Raw genomic sequence first — 20,685 nt, 5'->3', positions numbered from 1 at the left:
AGGATGGCATATCCATACGTGCCATTACAAAACGTTTTGGTGTATCTCCCAGTGCAGTCCCAAGAGCACGGAGGAGATGCCCGGAATTGGGCCATTACAGTAGGAGTGTTTGACACAGCTGTAGAAGAGCATCAATCCAGGAGCAGGACCTTTTGGGGGTTGTCTTGCTGTTGCCCCTCCAGTGCGCTGTTCTTACTTTCATTTGTACCACAGCAGGTGATGTTGATTCACAATCACTTTTGCCTCATAGCTGGACATATTGATATCTCTGACTTGCTGTTAGACTGTGACAATTAAACATTCTCTTAATTTTTTTTAACCTCTTCAGTGCTTGAAATATTACATTGATGGTTATTATTTTTTCTCTGGATTCAATTTAATTTCACATGAGGTGCCCTTGTTAATTTTTTTGCACTCAGGCTCATAGAAGGGGCCTGAGTTGCTCTGAAAGTTTGCATATTGTAATCTTTTTAGTTAGTCAATAAAAGGTGTCATTTTGCTTGACTTTTCACTACATTCAGGCTCATTAAATTCTAGTTATACCACTGGTTCCACTCATGGTTCCTTCCCCCTGAAACAGTCTCTGCTTCTTCCCATAACCTCAGTCACAAAAAGCTGGGCTAAGAAAACAGATGTATTAAAAGCATTTCAGGAAAGTAACCATTTCAAATATACAATCTAGCTAATATGTGGCACCTTAGCTAGGGCTGGGCCCAGGAGTGACTGAGCATCAGAATGCTTTACGCAGTTTGCATATTCCCCCCAGTTTATGTTCCGAGTACTTGGGATTTCACCCTTAGTACCCGCTGCAGTTTGTCCAGATGTTACCAATCTCCATCATCAAGAAGCAGAGTAATTTTAGAAAAATGATTAATAAACATAATACTCCATGTTTATTGATTCAAGGACTTCCTATTTAGTAATGCAAAACTTGTTCCATATGCCACCAACAGTTAATACCTGAGGCTCTGCTGCTCCTTCCTTCTAACTGACCATGAAACTGCAGATGACTTTGAAAAAGACTGTGTAGTCCCAACAAACAAGATCTTAATCTTCTTCTTTTTTCGGTTGCTCCCGTTAGGGGTTGCCACAGCAGATCATCTTTTTCCATATCTTTCTGTCCTCTGCATGTTGTTCTGTTACACCCATCCCCTGTATGTCCTCTCTCACCACATCCATAAACCTTTGCTTTGGCCTTCCTCTTTTTCTCTTCCCTGGCAGCTCTATCCTTAGCATCCTTCGCCCCGATATACTCAGCATCTCTCCTCTGCACATGTCCAAACCAATGCAATCTCGCCTCTCTGACTTTATCTCCCAAACGTCCAACTTGAGCTGACCCCCTAATATACTCATTTCTAATCCTATCCATCCTCATCACACCCAGTGCAAATCTTAGCATCTTTAACTCTACCACCTTCAGCTGTGTCTCCTGCTTTCTGGTTTGTGCCACCATCTCCAACCCATATAACATAGCTGGTCTCACTACCATTCTGTAGACCTTCTCTTTCACTCTTGCTGATATCCGTCTGTCACAAATCACTCCTGACACTCTTCTCCACCCATTCCACCCTGCCTGCACTCTCTTTTTCACCTCTCTTCCACAATCCCCATTACTCTGTACTGTTGATCCAAAGTATTTAAACTCATCCACCCTCGCCAACTCTACTCCCTGCATCCTCACCATTCCACTGACCTCCCTCTCATTTACACACACGTATTCTGTCTTGTTCCTACTGACCTTCATTCCTTTCCTCCCTAGAGCGTATCTCCACCTCTCCAGGGTCTCCTCAACCTGCTCCCTACTATCGTTACAGATCACAATCTCATCAGCAAACATCATAGCCCATGGGGACTTCTGTCTAATCTCGTCTGTCAACCTGTCCATCACCATTGCAAATAAGAAAGGCCTCAGAGCCGATCCTGATGTAATCCCACCTCCACCTTGAATGCATCCGTCGCTCCTACCGCAGACCTCACCACAGTCACACTTTCCTCGTACATATCCCATACAACTCTTACATACTTCTCTGCCGCTCTCGACTTCCATATACAATACCACAACTCCTTTCGAGACACCCTGTCATATGTTTTCTCCAGGTCCACAAAGACGCAATGCAACTCCTTCTAGCCTTCTCCATACTTCTCCATCAACACCCTCAGAGCAAACATTGCATCTTTGGTGGTCTTTCTTGGCATGAAACCATACTGCTGCTCACTAATCATCATCTCACTTCTTAACCTAGCTTCCACTACTCTTTCCCATAACTTCATGCTGTGGCTCATCAATTTTATCCCCCTGTAGTTACTGCAGTCCTGCACATCCCCCTTATTCTTACATATCAGCGCCAGTACACTTCTTCTCCACTCCTCAGGCATCCTCTCACTTTCCAAGATTCCATTAAATAATCTGGTTAAAAACTCCACTGCCATCTCTCCTAAACACCTCCATGCTTCCAAAGGTATGTCATCTGGACCAACGGCTTTTCCATTTTTCATCCTCTTCATAGCTATCCTTACTTCCTCTTTGCTAATCCATTGCACTTCCTGATTCACTATCTCCACATCATCCAACCTCTTCTCTCTCTCATTCTCTTCATTCATCAGCCTCTCAAAGTACTCTTTCCATCTGCTCAACACACTCTCCTTGCTTGTGAATACGTTTCTATCTTTATCCTTTATCACCCTAACCTGCTGCACATCTTTCCCAGCTCGGTCCCTCTGTCTAGCCAATCGGTACAGATCCTTATTTCCCTTCTTAGTGTCCAACCTGTCATACAACTCATCATGCGGCTTTTCTTTAGCCTTCACCAACAAACAAGATATCAGCTCTTAAATTCAAGTGACAACAGCACAGAAAGGTGACGCGTTGAGTAAACAACATTTAAGGACAGTAATTGATAATTGTTTTTGTACCTGTATTTTGTATAACTTTGCCTTGGACCATCTTACACTTTATCTGGGTGGATTTCCCATCATTTTTGACTCAGATGTGACAAGGGCTATCAGTGTAATTGCCTCGTCATTGACAGCAGACACTATAATGCAGATAAAAAATAGTGCTCTTACAGTTCACTTAATACAACTTCGAATATTTAATTTGTGCATTTAATTTTATTTGTGTTTTATTTAAGATAGCAAAATACCCGCGCTTCACAGCGGCGAAGTACTGCATTAAAATTTTTATTAAGGAGAAAATTTTACTTTTTTAAACTGAGGAAAAATATGCCAATAATTATTTGTTAAGGATCTCTTTGTATACCATGTTGTCAGTTCGGCCCTCCGGTTGTAATATGACCAAGCTGTGTGCTGAGCTTACTCTTGAGCATGCAACTTACAGTTGGCCATATGAACAGTAATCTTGTCTCAAATCTCACAGCTTGGATTGCTGCTGTCATAATCGGTTTGAGTTTCATGGCTTGTTTCAATTATGACAGTATTAGCAGGATTTGTTGTATTGAAGTGACATTCGGCATCTGTCAAGCGTTGTAAATAAGGCCATAAATAAGAAAGTTCAACATGGTGGACGTTGTTGACCGTTATGACCATTACGCGTAGAATTTTGAAATGAAACCTGCTTAACTTTTCTAAGTAAGCTGTAAGGAATGAGCCTGCCAAATTTCAGCCTTCTACCTACACGGGAAGTTGGATAATTAGTGATGTTGGAAAATTCAATATGGCGGCTGACAGTGGCATCATACCACCGAAATAAGTACGTACATTGGTTTCGGTTAGCTCAGGGAAGCCACCTACCAAATTTCGTGTAGATGGGACCGTAAATAAGAAAGTTCAATATGGCGGACGTTGTTGACCGTTATGACCGTTACGCATAGAATTTCAAAATGAAACCTGCTTAATTGTTGTAAGTAAGATGTAAGGAATGGGCCTGCCAAATTTCAGCCTTCTACCTACACTGGAAGTTGGAGAATTAGTGACGTTGGAAAGTTCAATATGGCGGCCAACAGTGGTGTCATACTAACGAAATAAGTACGGACATCGGTTTCCATTAAAAGTTCAATATGGCGGCCGACAGTGGCGTCATACCACCGAAATAAGTATGTACATTGGTTTCGTTAGCGCAGGGAAGCCGCCTACCAAATTTCGTGAAGATGGGGTCAGCCTTCTACCTACACGGGAAGTTTGAAAATTGGTGACGTTGGAAAGTTCAATATGGCGGCCGACAGTGGCGTCATACCATCAAAATAAGTAAGTATATCGGTTTCGGTTAGCGTAGGGAAGCCGCCTACCAAATTTCGTGAAGATGGGGCCATAAATAAGAAAGTTCAACATGGCGGACGTTGTGGACCGTTATCGACCGTTATGACCGTTACATGTAGAATTTCGAAATGAAACCTGTCCAACTTTTGTAAGTAAGCTGTAAGGAATAAGCCTGCCGAATTTCAGCCTTCTACCTACATGGGAAGTTGGAGAATTAGTGATGAGTGAGTGAGTGAGTGAGTGAGTGAGTGAGTGAGTGAGTGAGTGAGTGAGTGAGGGCTTTGCCTTTTATTAGTATAGATTATTTAGGTAGATGCGAGTAAACTGTGTGCCCAGAGCTCATACAGGAAATCTAGCATTAGCTCATAAATCATCAGGGATCTAGAGAACTAAGGATTTGTAGGATGTTTTTCAAGAGAAATAAAATACAGAATGGATAATGTGTTTTATTAGAAGTCACCAGGCAGGCAGAAGACTTTGAGAAGCCAACAAAGTTTGGGGTACCACCCTGGTAGCCCCCTTTAAAAACAATTAAAAAGACAGCTGCAAATGACATGGTCAAAAAAGCATTCAAAGATGAATTTCTCTGGCAGCAGTTCGCAGAAGGAGCTCTGTCCTTTAGAAAAGTCACTTTGGCAAATGATGCCACTCTCCAGGAACGAGCCGGCTTTATATTCTAGGGACCAGAAGGGGTGGAGTGTCTTTTGCAGGGTCATTTGCCCCTCTTGGGTGCTTTTTCTTTGCTACAGAAAAGGAAGGAGAAGATAAAGTCAGGTCAGTACGCCCGCATGTTCTGAGGTGGTATTTCTTACCACATCAGAGCAAAGAAGATGGTTCCCAGACGTGCGTGTGTGACAGTTTCAGAAAGTGTTGAATTCTGGGGTGCAGACAAAATGCTCAAGAATTTTAGGAAACATATTCAAATGTGATAGTAAAAAGTAAAACAGTTTCATTATTTATTAGAATGCATATGCTTACGTTCAGAAAGGCTAAACAGTGTGCTTATGCTAATAAGAATATGTGAAAAAAGGGTTTGAGACTTTGTTGTTAATTTATCTTTATATTTAGCTTAAAAGTAACCATGGGTACTTATTTGTTGTCTGATTTTGATTGCTGTAACCTTACTAAAAATAGCCATCAAAGGCAGTCTATAAAGGAAATGACTTGAAAAGGCATCACAACTGCCTGAGATTTGCCCTCTACCATCTCTCTGCTTCCTATGCATCACAGCTGGCTTAAGAAGACAAGGACTGCAACAACTAAAGCCATAGCCATCTGATACGGAGCTTGCTGTGTGACCCTGATTTGAATCATTTAGCTTGTATGTTTTTTCATTTCTAACTTCAATGCCTGTTCTTTCTGGACATAAACATGAGTAATGATTGAAATAAAGTTTGGGTATTACCTCACTGAGGTTGTCTTGTTGTTTACTGACACAATTGATAGGTGTTATTACTGCATAACAATTTGTGTTTGTTCAGATTAACTTCTTTTTACGGTGGCCCTGAAGCGCAATATGCAAAAACAAATTAAATCATGCAAAAACAAATCAGAACGCACAAAAACAAATGGGAAACACAAAAACAAATCGAATATGGAAAAACAAATCACAATGTGGAAAAACAAATTGGAAACGCAAAAACAAATTGAATGTGCAAAAACATCAGAGATGGTCCGTGTACTTTTTGGCATTTGAAATTTCATCTTAGAAGCGAAATTGAAACGAATTTTCAGATTTTTATTTTTGATTAAAGAATACAATGAGGGAAAATAAGGTACTTTTTTAGTTCTATGGTAACAAATAGCAGTCAAACTTAAAAGGACACACTCTGTACTTTTCTGGATTTGTGATGAAATAATGCAAGTGTAAAAGCTCAAAAACAACAAAACAGACGCATTTTCGTTTTCTGAAACCGCAGGCGGTAACTTCTTCTTCTTCTTCATCGCGATTTTGGAGGACAAGTGCGAACAGCCCAACCCAAACCCATACCCCACCCAACAACACAACGACCGACGGCCTTGAAGTTACACTGCATGGCATCAGCAGAGGAAGTACCAAAAGAGTGACACTCCGGGACGAGGACATGACTGCAGAAAAACTGAGTCGCATCTTTCAGGTAAAAATACAAGCTTTGCAAACTTGGCTTCATTGATGTAACGTCATTGTTGTTACTTACAGCTAACATTTGGTGATTACATTTACTAACACTAAGTCTGGCAATTTTGATAGTGCTAGCATTTTAAATGGTTGCTCATTGACTTTTACCGGCTACTACAGCTAGTAAACGTTTCGAGTACTAACAGTGTGCACAAGTGTAACACGTTAGTAGAGCGACGTGATTTACAGAAAGTTTTCTTAACATGTACACTTGTCAGTCAGCAACCATTCACACATTTACACACATTCAAAATGCTAGCCCTATAAAAATTGCCAGACTTAGTGTTAGTAAATGAAATCACCAAATGTTAGCTGTTTCACAGTAAGTAATAACAATAACATTCATAAAAGAGCTGCTACGTCAATGAAGCAAAGTTTGTACTTTTACCGGAAAGATGCAACTTAGTTTTTCTACAGTCATGTCCTCGTCCCGGAGTGTCACTCTTTTACTGTTCTGAAAAACAACGTATAGGCCTAATGGTCCACCCTCTGCTAATGCCAGTGTAACTTCAAAGTCATCGATCGAAGTGTTGTGAAGAGGACTGTTTGCACGTGTCATCAAAAATCGCGCAGAAGAAATACGGTTTCCGACAACGAAGATGCGTCTGTTTTGTTGTTTTTGAGCTATTACACTTTCATTATCTGAATCACAAATAAATCCAGAAAATATATATGTAATTGTAAGTTTATGACTGTTGTTTGTTACCATAGAATTAAAAAATACCTTATTTTTCCTCATTTTATTATTTAATCAAAAATCTAAATCTGAAAATTCCTTTCTTTTTCGTTTTTGCTTCTAAAATGAAATTTCAAATACCAAAAAGTACACGGACCGTTTTGCTCATTCAATTTGTTTTTGAGTTTCCAATTTGTTTTTACGCATTCTGATTTGCTTTTGCGTGTTCCTTTTGTTTTTACGCATTCTGATTTGCTTTTGCATGTTCCTTTTGTTTTTGCGTTTTCTGATTTGTGTTTGTGTTTCCAATTTGTTTTTGTGTTTTCTGATTTGTTTTTGCATGATTTAATTTGTTTTTGTACATTGCACTATAGAGCCACCGCATCTTTTAGGGGTACCTTTGCCAAGGCATTCTTAAATGTAACTCTTTCAGGTAAAATGATCCAAAGTCGGACCAGCTTAAATGTGAATCCCAGCACAAGTGTGACTTGAGAGCAGATCGACTTCTGGAAAATGCTGAAGTATTCCACTCTGCTAGAATAAAGTGCTATTGAGTTTAAATTGAAGCGTGTTGGATTTAGAATGTAGTTGTGAGTGAATGTTAAATGGGTAACTGTTGTGGGGGGTACATGTAAATTACAGCTAATAAGTTAGGCATTTCAAATATTATCTTGTCTGTTAATATAAAGAGAACCTGAGTGGTTAAAGTGCCATTTATGAACAAATTATTATAATAAAATAAGCATTTAGAAACATTAAAGATTTCACTGAAAGCTTGCTTGTGAACTGCCTTGAATATTGATCCCAAGAGATTCAGACATTCTTCACTCAGACAGAAGGCTTAACACTCTGGTTTGATTGATCATCCTGGGGTGAATATTATTCATTCAGTCATTCATTTTTCTAACCCGCTTATCCAGGACAGGGTCAGGGAGCAGCTAAGCCCATCCCAGCAGTCATCTAACCAGTCCATTGCAGGGTCACACTGCACCACTGTGAGTGCCCGGTGAATGCAGTTAGATTCCAGTTTATAATAGTATGGATCTGCTTTAAGATTTCTCATATACTTCCATTTCATTTAAAGCAAATCTAAAAAGTACTGACAAGCACATGAAGCCCATAGAGCCTTGTCTTTCCCATAGCAATAACAGCAGGATTATAAGACTTGCCTGGGGCAGGTTGAAACGTGACATGCTGAACAGCAGAAAGCAAAGCAAAGCATCTGCAATCTCCTGATCTCAGCTCCATCGAAACACAGCTGACTGGAACAGTAAGAATATAAATATGAAGAAAATCGATTTACAGGAAAAGGCAACTTATCAAAGACTATGCAGGTAGGAAAGCTGCACAATATATTAGATGGGCATCAAATTCCAGGTAATGTTAGTTGCCATAAATGCTTCTAACCACTGAGAAGAGGAATGTAAAGCTTTGATAAGAAGTTATAACACAACTGGGCTGATACTAAAGTATCTATCTATCTATCTATCTATCTATCTATCTATACTAGAAAGCGGTTAGTTACTTTGAAGGTTCATTTTTTGTCTGCACGATTTTGTCGGCGCTCATATGTCTATCGCGCAAATGTCGGGTCACTAGGTTGAATACCTCTAAAGACATTTTAGATAGAACAAAAGATTTAACAAACTTAATGTTTTGTTCAGTGCAATAAGGTTTTTAATAACCTTAAGGAGAAGTTGAGATTTGGTTTAGCATCTCAGATTAAAATCTAAAACCCCAAAAGAGTTAAGGATGCCATCTGCTGGACCAACAGTTTTACTGTTAACACGGTGCCTGACTGTTACCAAGTGAAAAATGTGTGGTGGATTTCTGTTTTTGAGTAAATTTCCTGTCTCTCTCTTTCTGCCAAGTATTCAAATGGCACATTAGTGTGTTATTGATTTTTTTTCTTGCATTGTACTTTGTTATCTTGCTGCTTTGTAGATGGTAGGCTCTATAAAAGGACACTACTGTATATTAAATAAAGATTGACTGAATACGTGGGGAAGCCTTTAGGCCTAGGATTGAAGAATAAAGATTGGGCGACAGCACAATGGTATGTTGGGGAAACAGTACAATCCTGTTACTCCCTGTAAGGAATTTGCATGTTTTCCACCAATATGGATGTGCATGACAGTCTGGTGGTGGCATGTAGGTTTGTGCCGTGTCATGGACTGGTGATTTTTTCACATAGGCTCTTGTCTTATGCTTGATGCGTTTTGTTTTTGTGCAGCACCCCGCACTGGCATGTTATCGACTGATGTGGTTGAAGTAGGCAGTGGCATGAAGTCACATAACCTCAGCAGGCATATCTGATTGGTCATCTCCAATTTGTTGGGTGTGCCTTTAATTTAACTTTGTAGCCATTGCACATTTTTGGAACCCTCTATCAGTTAAAGAGAGTCCCTTGACCATTTGTGTGGCCTTTATTAAAGTAGGAGCTATTGACATCCTTTTGTGCTACTCTGTATCTTTAATATTTTCCGGGGCCCTTTTGCACTGTGTCTGTATTTCATTACCCATTCAGACTTCGCTGGTCTGAGTAACAGCCTCCATGACTCGAGGTCTGACCATGGGGAACCATTTCTCTAAATTTGTCGAACCTAGTGTTATGATTGTCCCCACTGTTTTCAGGGATCACTTCACACTGCATTCCTTTATTCCTTACCCTCCTGGAAATGCTTGCCTCTATGGCCAAAGCTACTCCTGGCAAGCAATCCAATGCTTGAAAGCCGTAGGTACCAGCATTTTGACAGTCTATTTAACCCCTTTCACCACAGCTCCTAGGGTATTTAATACGGATTGTCATTACTGAAGTGCCATTACCGGTTTTAAAAATTCACGCAGTTCCTGGAGGTCGATATGACTTTCAGCTCTGCTCATTAGACTTTGGGTTGAACTTCTGGAATTTGCAGTGTCAGGTTTTCCATGGGATTATGGGAAAATTAGTCCAGAAGTCCCTTTTCAGGGACAGTCTACTCCGTCTCAAACAATTTATTAGCGAAAGTTCAAACACTAATTTTAGGACCCCTTATCATCTCCCGGTAAGAAAGGAATAACTTTCACCTGGTCTGGTCGTTAAGGATACTTGAGTGATGGCTCCGGCAATCTGGTTTTTAAAAAATGACAGCCTCATAACTCCAGTCTTCATATGCCTTTCAGCCTTCCATTCAGATTGTTGAAACACATAACAGATGGCCTGCTACAGGTTTGCTGTTTTCACATTTAGCGATTTTCTACAGCATTTTTAAGTGATTGTGACAACTCAATGGCATGTAACTTGTTATTGTTTGTAGTGAGCAGCGCTCCTTTGACGAGGCCATTCGGCATCCCTCCTCCCAGTCTTGGACCCAGTATGTTGGTCAACTGCCTTTGAACATCATGGAGCTTCCTGCCAGTGACTATCTCTGTTGCGTCTCCATCTGCCAGCTTTTCTGGCAGTTCTTCGTCCCATTTCTCATCCTAGGTGTTGGAACTGGATTTGCAGAATCAAGGTCTGGGAATCAGTTACAATAAATTTTAGGGCCCTGCCAACAGATGGCCAGGAAATCTAGCTGACTACTCCAATTATAACCATAAGGGAGAACCACTGAGTCCCAAGCTTCAGACACAATAATTCCAGAGCACAATTCCAGTTTAAATGAAGGATTTTATTAATCACAAACACCTTCACAAGAATACCAGCACAATACAGCAATTCACAATTCATTCCCACTGAGTGTTGCCCACTGCCTCCTGACTCTGACTCGTTATTTTAAATTCAACCCAGGAACTGCTTCCAATCTTTCATCCAGTTCATCTAGAACATTTCTGGGTCATGCTAAAACCAGGGAAGTCCTATGGCAGTATCCAAAAATCCCGAAAGAGCTGTGTTTCTGGACTCCAACTCTCATGTCACCCTGCAGGTGTCTTGATCTGGTCCTGCCTTGAGGAACACTGCCACCTGTTGTGTGAAGGGATGAACTGCTCCCAGTAAGCCCATTCTCCCATTATGACCTCCTGGCCGGGTATGAATCCATCCTTTATTCCAGCCAGAATGCCTGTAATTTCTCCCTGGCACCTACACGGTTTTAATTCAAAGAAAACTGAAATGAAAAGTGTGGTTTTATTAATGTTAGATCGTCCACAACCAGGCCTGCACAGTATGGTAACTAGTTGTTATGTTATAAAATCTCAGACAGCAGCATTAATGTTAAAGGTTTTTCCAATGGCTACTAGACTACAGTCAATTAAACTGTTGGGTTTAGAAACCTTGGAAATTGGATCAAGAAGTGATAATACCAATGATTTGATACAGCATCGCAGCTCAGGGGCCAATAGAAGACTTTAAAAGCTTTTCTCACATCCCTTTCAGTCAAATCACACAAAAAAATTGTTCACATTCACCGTCCTAAGATCCACCATAGCAAGTAAATGGGTGACTAGATGTTAATCTATTGGAAGTCAAACCTTAAATTAAAACCATTTACTTCACTGGTGAAGAGTTTGTGTCATCTGGCATGTTTGCCCTCATCTTAGCCTATTCCATTTATTTACATTTTTGTACATTTATTTGCTTACCAGATGCTTTTACCCAAAGTGATTTACAGAAGAGTCCGACATAATCTGGGGGACTGCTTGGGTGTTTTACAGAACAAGTTTACAGAAGGGAAAAGCTCAGAACAAAATATAAGTGAGTTACAATTTGTAGGTTACAAAAACCAAACAGTTTGAGAGAGTTTGTGAGAGAGAGAGTTTGGAGGTGGGCAGCTCATTCCATCAGCTAGGAGCTGAACATGAACAATTAGCTTACAACCCTTTCCAGCCTTACATGTGTCACTATCATTAAGCCACTTCTTGGTTTGCTTTTAATACAGTATGTCATTTAATTTGGTTAAACTAATTTGTTAATCTCTTTTCTGCAATTGCTCCCTTTCAAGGAACTCTGCTTCCAAGTGAGCATGTTTCCCAAGTAAAACCTTTCTTATTTTTTGCAGTTTGTGTGTACCATGATGGTTTTCTTACCACTAATCATGAAGTCACAGAGACATGTGTGCTTAGGGGTCTTGTAAGTGTTTGATGAGACATTAAAATCACTACTAGATCTGTACAGGAGATGAACTTGCCTGATGAAGGGGCCTTAGTTGCCTCAAAAGCTTGCATTTGTAATCTATTTAGCCAATAAAAGGTGTCATTTCACCCTACTTTCTCCTGTATCAATCTATGGCTAACACAGTACAACACTCCACTCTACTACTAGATCTGTGTTATGCTGTCCCTTGTCCAGGTCCATGTTTTTCTTGCACCTGGTTTCTCCGGTCCCCTTTCTGTTTTCAGTTCAGTGCTACATTTTTAAGACATTATATAAATTCAAGATGAAGGCACCACATTTCTTTCAAAATATTCTAGCTACTGTGGTCTATGGCCAGAGAGTCATCCCAGCCAATACCCCCAAGCCACCAGGTGGAGCCCTCCTTGCAGCATGGAGGTGCCCCGAATACCAGCAGGGAATTATGGACAATGGAGTTTTCATCCACAGCCCTGCTGAATACCACAGGGGCCACTAGAAGGAGCTGCAGGGAGGAGCAACGAGTATTTTTCCTACAACCCGGAAGTGCGTCCTAGTCACATAGACAAAGGGAATGATGTGCTTCTGGGCTGAAGAAGAGGCGTTTTCATCTGACCCGGAAGTGCTAGGAAGTCACATGGACTGCGGGGTCAGAAGCACTTCCGGGTCATGGACTATTAAAGGACTGTGGGAGATCCCAGACGTTGAGCTGAGCTGGGTGGAAGGGTGGCAATGCGTCTGGGAGTGGAGGAGTGTATGGATTATTGTTTATTAGTATTGTGGTTTATTATATGAGTACTGTGGAGAGGAGGGTGCTTTGTGCACCGTTTATTAATAAAAAGTCATATTATTGGACTTTTACCTGGTGTCTGGCGTCTGGTCTAAGGGTTCAAGGGGACGACAGCGCCCCCTATCTGTCACACTACCCACTATAACATTTCAAGGCCACAGGAGCTGGAACCTGTCCTTAAAGGATCTCTGAATATCGGTCCAGTCCATTGCATAGCAGACTGATACACACACTTAAAACGAGCAAATTCAGAGCTGTCAATTAATCTAACATGCATATCTTTATAATGGAAAACCAGAATACTCACAGGAAAGCTCTTATGCCCTTAGGGAGAACATGCAGAATCCACATAGAGAGTGTCCAGTCTGGGTTTCAAACCCAGGCTCCTGGTGATGTGAGCCAGCATTGTAACTGCCCCACCCAAAAATATCAGTGATCATTACTTAATCCTAGCTCCTAAAACCCAAATTCAAGCCCTTTATATCATTTAATTCCTTAACCTTGGCAGTTCAGCTGTCTGCATAGAGCCTTATATTCTCCACAAGATGTTTTTGTGACTCCAGTTTCATTACTGTATATCTGCATTACCCAATTTGGCTGTGGAATAACATGTTCTTTCTTTTTTGTGATCATGGAAAACTACCAATTGTTCTGTCATTTTATAACTTCCATCAAAAAAAAACAAAAAAAAAACAACAGACATAGGACAATGAATCACAAAAAGGGAGGAAACCACTCAGAGTTACTTGGCTTGTCTGGGCAAAGCTAAATATCAAGGGACCTCAATTTTACATAAAGTGGAAACTGGCTGATGACCTCCTAACCAAGTGCTTATTTTAAGCAAGAAATATTGTTAGTTACACTTTAAACAAATCCATTGTATAGCCAGGGGACTTGATTAAGAAATAAGAAAATCCCAAAACTTCAAAAATAGTTAGAAACATATTGCAATCTGACATTTTCAATACAATGATAATAATACATCTTTAGAACTTCTCTAATTCATGCTATTTTATGAAATTGTGCACTTCTGTTTATTACTGTTTAATTTATTAGACCGTTATTCTGTTGACACAATTTTGTATTCTGTTTTATGGATGGTAACCTCTATTTTGTTACAATTTTTGCATGGTCACAACCATATTTTTCACGATCGATATGCCAATTTGATTTTCACATGACACTCAATTCACAGGACACTGAAATCACATGACAAGTTATGTCATCATGGCCAACCTATAAATGATGGCAGCCTCACATCTGATATATGAGTATTTGTCCTTGCTAAAAATAAACTTTACAGTAGTGTTAGTTACGGGGAAAACCCCAAGTTAGTGCTAACACTCCTGGATTGAAATATTTGTTTTTTAACATCATTCTTGTTCTTGTACACTGGTTTTGGTATATCAGTTTAGTTTGGTCTCTTTTGGCCATTGGGCTTCTTGCCTGTCCTCACATGTATTATTGCCTGTTCTTCTCTATTCCCTTTCTGTTTACTCAACAAATATAACTGAATACTTGTATGTTTCATGGTTTTCACAACAAACGCATGCTTTACAGAGGTTTTTTTATTTAAGAAAACTATTGAAATGCTCTAATTTCCTATGTCAAGAGTTTAAAGTAAAATTCTAAACATTCTCTGCATATAAATAAACCCTTTTTTGTGATCAACTTTGTATTGTAAAGACAAAAAGTAGAACAAAGTTACATAAACAATTTTTGACCAATGAAATACCCAAACCAAAAAAAAGAAATCAAACCATCAAATCCTTCCCACCTCCCAATCTCCTGTGAGTGAAGCCATTTTGTGTCATCATCCATCCATTTTCTAACCCGCTGAATCTGAATACAGGGTCACGGGGGTCTGCTGGAGCCAATCCCAGGGCACAAGGCAGGAATCAATCCCGGACAGGGTGCCAACCCACCGCAGGACACACACAAACACACCAAGCACACACTAGGGCCAATTTAGAATCGCCAATCCACCTAACCTGCATGTCTTTGGATTGTGGGAGGAAACCCACGCAGACACGGGGAGAACATGCAAACTCCACGCAGGGAGGACCCGGGAAGCAAACCTGGGTCTCCTAACTGCGAGGCAGCAGCGCTACCACTGCGCCACCGTGCCGCCCTTTGAGGTCATCATGTTCTTAAAAAAAGATATTGCAGAGGAACAGTTCTGAATATTTTTTGAGGTTCCATTGATTCACATGGCTGATAATTCAAGATGCAAAAGTTTATAAAAGGAGGAATCCCCAGATTCAGAGATAAAGAAACCACCTCTCTTCAGCAATATGCAAGGGATAAATAAACATTTAAAGAAATAATGGTCTATTTATCTTCTCCACTTCCATCTTCTTTGTTCGGTTTGTTGTCTTCAAATTGAAAGCCTGTGTCCCTTATATGAAAATTTCTTTAAAGATCTCTACCATTATTTTTACTATGGCAACATGACGTTTCTTCTTCGCCCTCCCCATCTCATGAAAAAGTATACTTAATAACATCCTTATGTCAGCATGTTTAGTTAACGTTTGCCTGTACCTTACCTCTCATGTTTGGTAGGTGATCTCATTTGTTACTTGTGTCCCTGTGTAAAAATGCGCTATAAAGGTGCCCAACCCAACACAGACTGGACACGGAAATAAAACAATTATTTCTTTTTCTTCAGCTGGAGGGCACGTCTTCCCCGTGTCGCCCAGCCACAGCACAGTCCCAAACCACCAAATAAGCACCATCACACTCTTCTATTCCTCCACCCCTCCTCTGTCAAGCTTTGTCCTCCTCCTCCCAACTCTGGCCATTGAGTGGTGGTTGCTGGCCCCTTTTATAGTCCACCCGGAAGTGCTCCAGGTGGTTGATTGCCGAGTTCCGGCTGTACTGTGGCGAAAACATTGCCCAAATGGGCTCAAGGAGTCTGGAGATGCCTGCGGGGCCTAACAGGGCTGCACCAAACTCCAATTCCCATGGAGCCTTGCAGGAAACTGGGGCACCGCTCCAACCCAGAGGGTAGCCAACAAGCGTCCGGGGGTATTGCACCATCCAGGGCTGCTCCCCCCGAATATACAGTGAAGGGGCATCACGGCCTGGCATGGACCCCGGCCACCTGCCACACCCTGGTACTTTTATGACAATATTTTTGGACTGTTGACCAATTTCTGCTTTTTGGTCTGCTGTGTCTTACTGCCTGTCTTCTTTATTGTCAGTTAGTAAAGGCTTGTGAGGGGAAAATGAAAATACCAAAATGCAAAGAATTCTTGGAGGAAAACCTGACGCAGTCTACAATGAATCTCTGCCAAAGGTGCATTTACGAAATACTGAATGTGATGAATTATTTTTGTGTTTTACATTTGTAATTAATTCAGATTGTTTTTCCGAGAGCTGTTGTCACTTTGACGTTAAAGAGTCTTTCTATTGATCAGTTCCAAAAAAGCCAGATGAAATCCATTGTGATTCAATGTTGAATAACGATAAAATATGAAAACTTCTAACGGGTGAGTTATTTTTATTAGCACTACATAGCAAAGGTGGCCAGTGGAAGGATCATTTTCAGCATAGCACTGGTCACACAATTACTTCATATTCACTTTGTACAATATCCACAAGATCAGACTAAATCAGACAGAACGTGAAGTACAACTCCTGATCCAGGCTCTGGTCTTGTCATGGCTGGACTGATGCAACTCTCTGCTGACAGGAGCACCGACATGTGTCACCAAGCCACTGTAGATGATTTAAAATGCTGCAGCATATATGGTATTCAACCAGCCGATGTGGTACATGTCACTCTTCTCTTCAGAGCAGGGGTCGCCAACTCCGGTCCCGAAGGACCACAGTGGCTGCAGGTTTTCATTTTAACCCCTTTCTTAATGAGTGACCTGTTTTTGCTGTTAATTAACTTCTTTTGAACTAATTTTAACTGACTTGCTCTTGAAGACTCAGGCCTCTTAATTGTTTTTTTTTCCTTAATTAACAGCTAAACAATAAGGAGATACAAAATGTGTCAAAGCAACTGGTGTCCATCACACAATATCTGAAAATAAAGAAAGAGAAAGATTAAGGTCTCAGGAATGTCGATCTGCTCAGCTCAACAAAACATTTTAAGAGTGTTCTCTTAGAAAAGGGGAAATCAACAGTTTCGTAAATGTCTGCTAATTCCATTTCTGCCTCACATTCCTTCTCTTGGGCCTCTGTAGCCTAATCTTTATTTTTATCTTGCACAGACAATTTTGTATGAGTACAATTGCAAAGCTAAATCTGTAACCTTCTGAAAATCCTCTTTATTTAATACAGTCTTGAATTTTCACTGGCACAGAGCAACGGATCATCAAGCTGCAATATTGAGAAGTGGCAGTCTTTCGTGCTATTGATTGGTAGTTTGTAGACCTGCGGTTGACGTCACGTCCCCAGTCTTGGTTTCAGATTTCGTTTTTTTATGCCTCTTCTCTGCTTTCGGGCTATCTGCATCTGTCATTCCTCTCTCCCTGGTTTGCATGTGTATGAATGACATATGATCTTTACTGGACCCTTTTTACAGGACAGTTGTAGGTAGGATGGATGGGAAGCTGGTCCCCACGAGGTATTACTATTTACCCTGATTGTTTGTGCTTGGCTTAAATGGATTTTTAAGTTTGTTGTACTCTTTTTGTGCTTCAGTAAAAATGTCATCACAAAAAAGAACAACTGATATACAGGAAATATTTTAAAAAATTTACCCCTTTGGAAGTTTTCACATTTTATTATTTTACAACATTGAATTACAATAGATTTAATCAGGCTTTTCTATCATTGATTAAAAGAAAAAGACTCTTGAATGTCAAAGTGTAATCAGATTACATAAATTAATTACAAATATAAAGTACAGAACAATTGATTATACGGTATAAATATTCACCCCCTTTAATATGACACACATAAATCATCACTGATGCAAGGAATTGGTTTAAGAAGTCACATAATAAGTTCAATGGAGATCATCTGCCTGTAGCTCAGGGTTTGTCATATAAATCCACCTTATCTGGAAGGTCCACCCTGCAGTGAGTCAGTAACGGGACCTAACTTCATGCAATGAAAATTCAAAAACAACACTTCAAGCAACTCTTTGAAAAGGTTTCAGGGGATGGAAACAAAAAAAATATCCAAGTCACTGAATATCCCTTGGAGTCTAGTTAAATCAATCGTTAAGAAACGGAAAGTGTATGACACAACCATTAATCTATCTAGAGCAATCGTGGAAGAAGAAGAAGACTAGTGAGGGAAACCACCATGAGACCTATGAGGACTCTAAACAAGTGAAAAACTACAATGAAGGAGACTGGCGAGACTGTGAATACAGTAACTGTTGACCACGTGCTTCACCAGTCTCAGCTTTATGACAGAGTGGCAAAGAGAATGCCACCTTTAGAAAGAAATGCATTGAATTCTTGAAGGAAAACCTGATGCAGTTTGCAATGAATTGTGCCAAAGGTGCATTTACTAAATACCAACTTGAATGTGATGAATTATTTTTGTGTTTTATATTTGAAATTAATTCAGATTGTTTTCTGAGAGCTGTTTTCACTTTGATATTAAAGAGTCTTTCTTTTGATCAGTGTTAAAAAAGCCAGAGTAAATCCATTATGATTCAATGTTGAATAACAATAAAATATGAAAACTTCTAAGTGGTGAGTTCTTTTTATTGGCACTATATAGCATAGGTGGGCAGTGGAAGGATCATTTTAAGGATAGAACTGGTCACACCATCTGTCCTGGGTATGAAGTTAAACTGCATCCAGCCCTGCAAGCGGTCCTCCAACTTGTAGGGTAATCATGGGGTTTGGTGGCAGGATTGGCACTTCAGCCACCTTAAAAAAACTTTGCAAATCTCAGAGACTACAGAAAGGACTCCTTTTTGCTCTCCGCGGGAGTAGCTCTGCTGCAGCCGCCCAAAGAAAGGGTGCTCGCATCATGAAGGGGATGGGGGAAAGCCCTCGGGAGCCCCATACCCGGAAGAGTCGAAACCATTGGAGAGGGAACAGGGTTGGGTCTGTTGGGGATTGGACCTGGTGTGGTGCTGAGGCGTCGCCCGCTGCACGGCAGCACTCGGGTCCCAATTTGAGGCGGCCCATACGGATGGGCGCATGGAAAGTCTTGTCTCTCTGGCATGGTGATTATCTTCCTTTGCTGTCGGAGGAGCTGCATAAACTCCGCATTTCAGTGGCAGCACTCTCTGAGGTGTGCAGACCAGGTATTGGCCAGATCTCTATAGGTGGATACACCTTTTATTGGTCTGGTTGGTCTGATGGCTGTCATACCCAGGGAGTAGCTGTTGCTGTAGCGGATTGGCTTCTTCTGATGGTGTCCGATGTCAATCCTTTCAACAAGCATATTATGGGACTCAGATTACGGCACTCCCTAGGTGCCTTGTCTGTTGTCTCAGTGTATGCTCTGACTGCGGTCAGTGACGTCTCTGCGAGGGAGACATTTTATTTGCATCTTCACTCGGTGGTTGATGGGTGACCACAAGGTGACACTCCTCTGGTCATGGGTGACCTCAATGCAGCCACTGGCACTGACAGGGCTGACTATGAGGATTGTCTCTGTCCCCATGGGTCTGGTGACCGTAGTGAAAGTGGCTCCATGTTCCTTGACTTTGCAAAAGGTCAGGGGCCGCAATTCACTGAATCCTGGTTCCAGCGCCCTGACCCACATCGTTGAACTTGGTACTCCAATACTGGTGGTGCGGTGAAGGAGATCGATCACATCCTTGTGGGCAGACGCTGGAGGCTCTTGCAAAGCTGCAGGGTCTACAGAAGTGCAAATGTTTGTGAATTCTGATCAAAGACTTGTTGTTGCTACTCTTAGGATCCAGCTTAGGTCCAGTAGGTTACCACCTACTAAGAAAATGAGCCTGGACTTGGCCAGACTCCAAACCAGGCTGTTTCTAATGAGTTTGCACGCAGTTTGTGTGAGGAACTTTCAGATTTGGATACGACTGCCGATCCTAATGTGATGTGGGAGACCTTCCGTGACAAGACCCTGAAGGTTGATGAGGGTTGTGTTGGTGTTACCAATGTTCCCAGAAGGAGGTGTTTCATCTCGCAGGGCACCCTGGATATCATCGAGAGGAGTCGCAGCACACAGCTCAGTGGCAACTTTGGTCTGTACCGGGAACTGAGAAGGATGGCCGCAAGGGCTCTGAGGGCAGATAAATAGGCGTTTGTTAGAGGAATCTGTGAGCAAGTGACACACTATCTGTGCTCTAGCGACCCACGTCCTGCTTACAGAGAAATCAAAGCATTACGCACATCTGAATCTGTTCCTCGGAGAGTCGCAGTCAGGGCGGCTGATGGAACGGTCCTTACAGATGACACTGCAGTTGTGACCCACTGGACAGGCTACTTTGAGCAGTTGTTCAAAGCTGATCCTCCGGGTAGGACGTTGGATATCTCTGGGTCCATGGTTCTTGAGGCTGATCCTCCAATTAGCTGTGAACCACCCAGTCTCACTGAGATTGCACAAGTGGTGAACCAACTGAGGAGGGGTAAGGCTGCAGGGATCTGTGGTATCCGGGGTGAACTTTTCCAGGCTGGTGGTAGGGCTGTCCTCCTGGCATTGCAAGCAATCTTTGCTTCCATTTGGGAGACTGGCATCATCCCAAAAGACTGGAAAATGGGACTTGTCGTCTCTATCTGGAAAGGGAAGGGTGATCACCTGGATTGCAGCAACTACAGGGGGATATAACTGCTCTCAGTGCAGGGTAAGGTCCTTGCTAGGGTCGTCCTCAATAGGATCCGTGATCACTTACTCACCTACCAGCGACT

The sequence above is a fragment of the Polypterus senegalus genome, chromosome 1, assembly GCF_016835505.1.
Source record: "Polypterus senegalus isolate Bchr_013 chromosome 1, ASM1683550v1, whole genome shotgun sequence".
NCBI classification, from domain to species: domain Eukaryota; kingdom Metazoa; phylum Chordata; class Cladistia; order Polypteriformes; family Polypteridae; genus Polypterus; species Polypterus senegalus.
Note: the sequence above shows the minus strand (reverse complement) of the source record.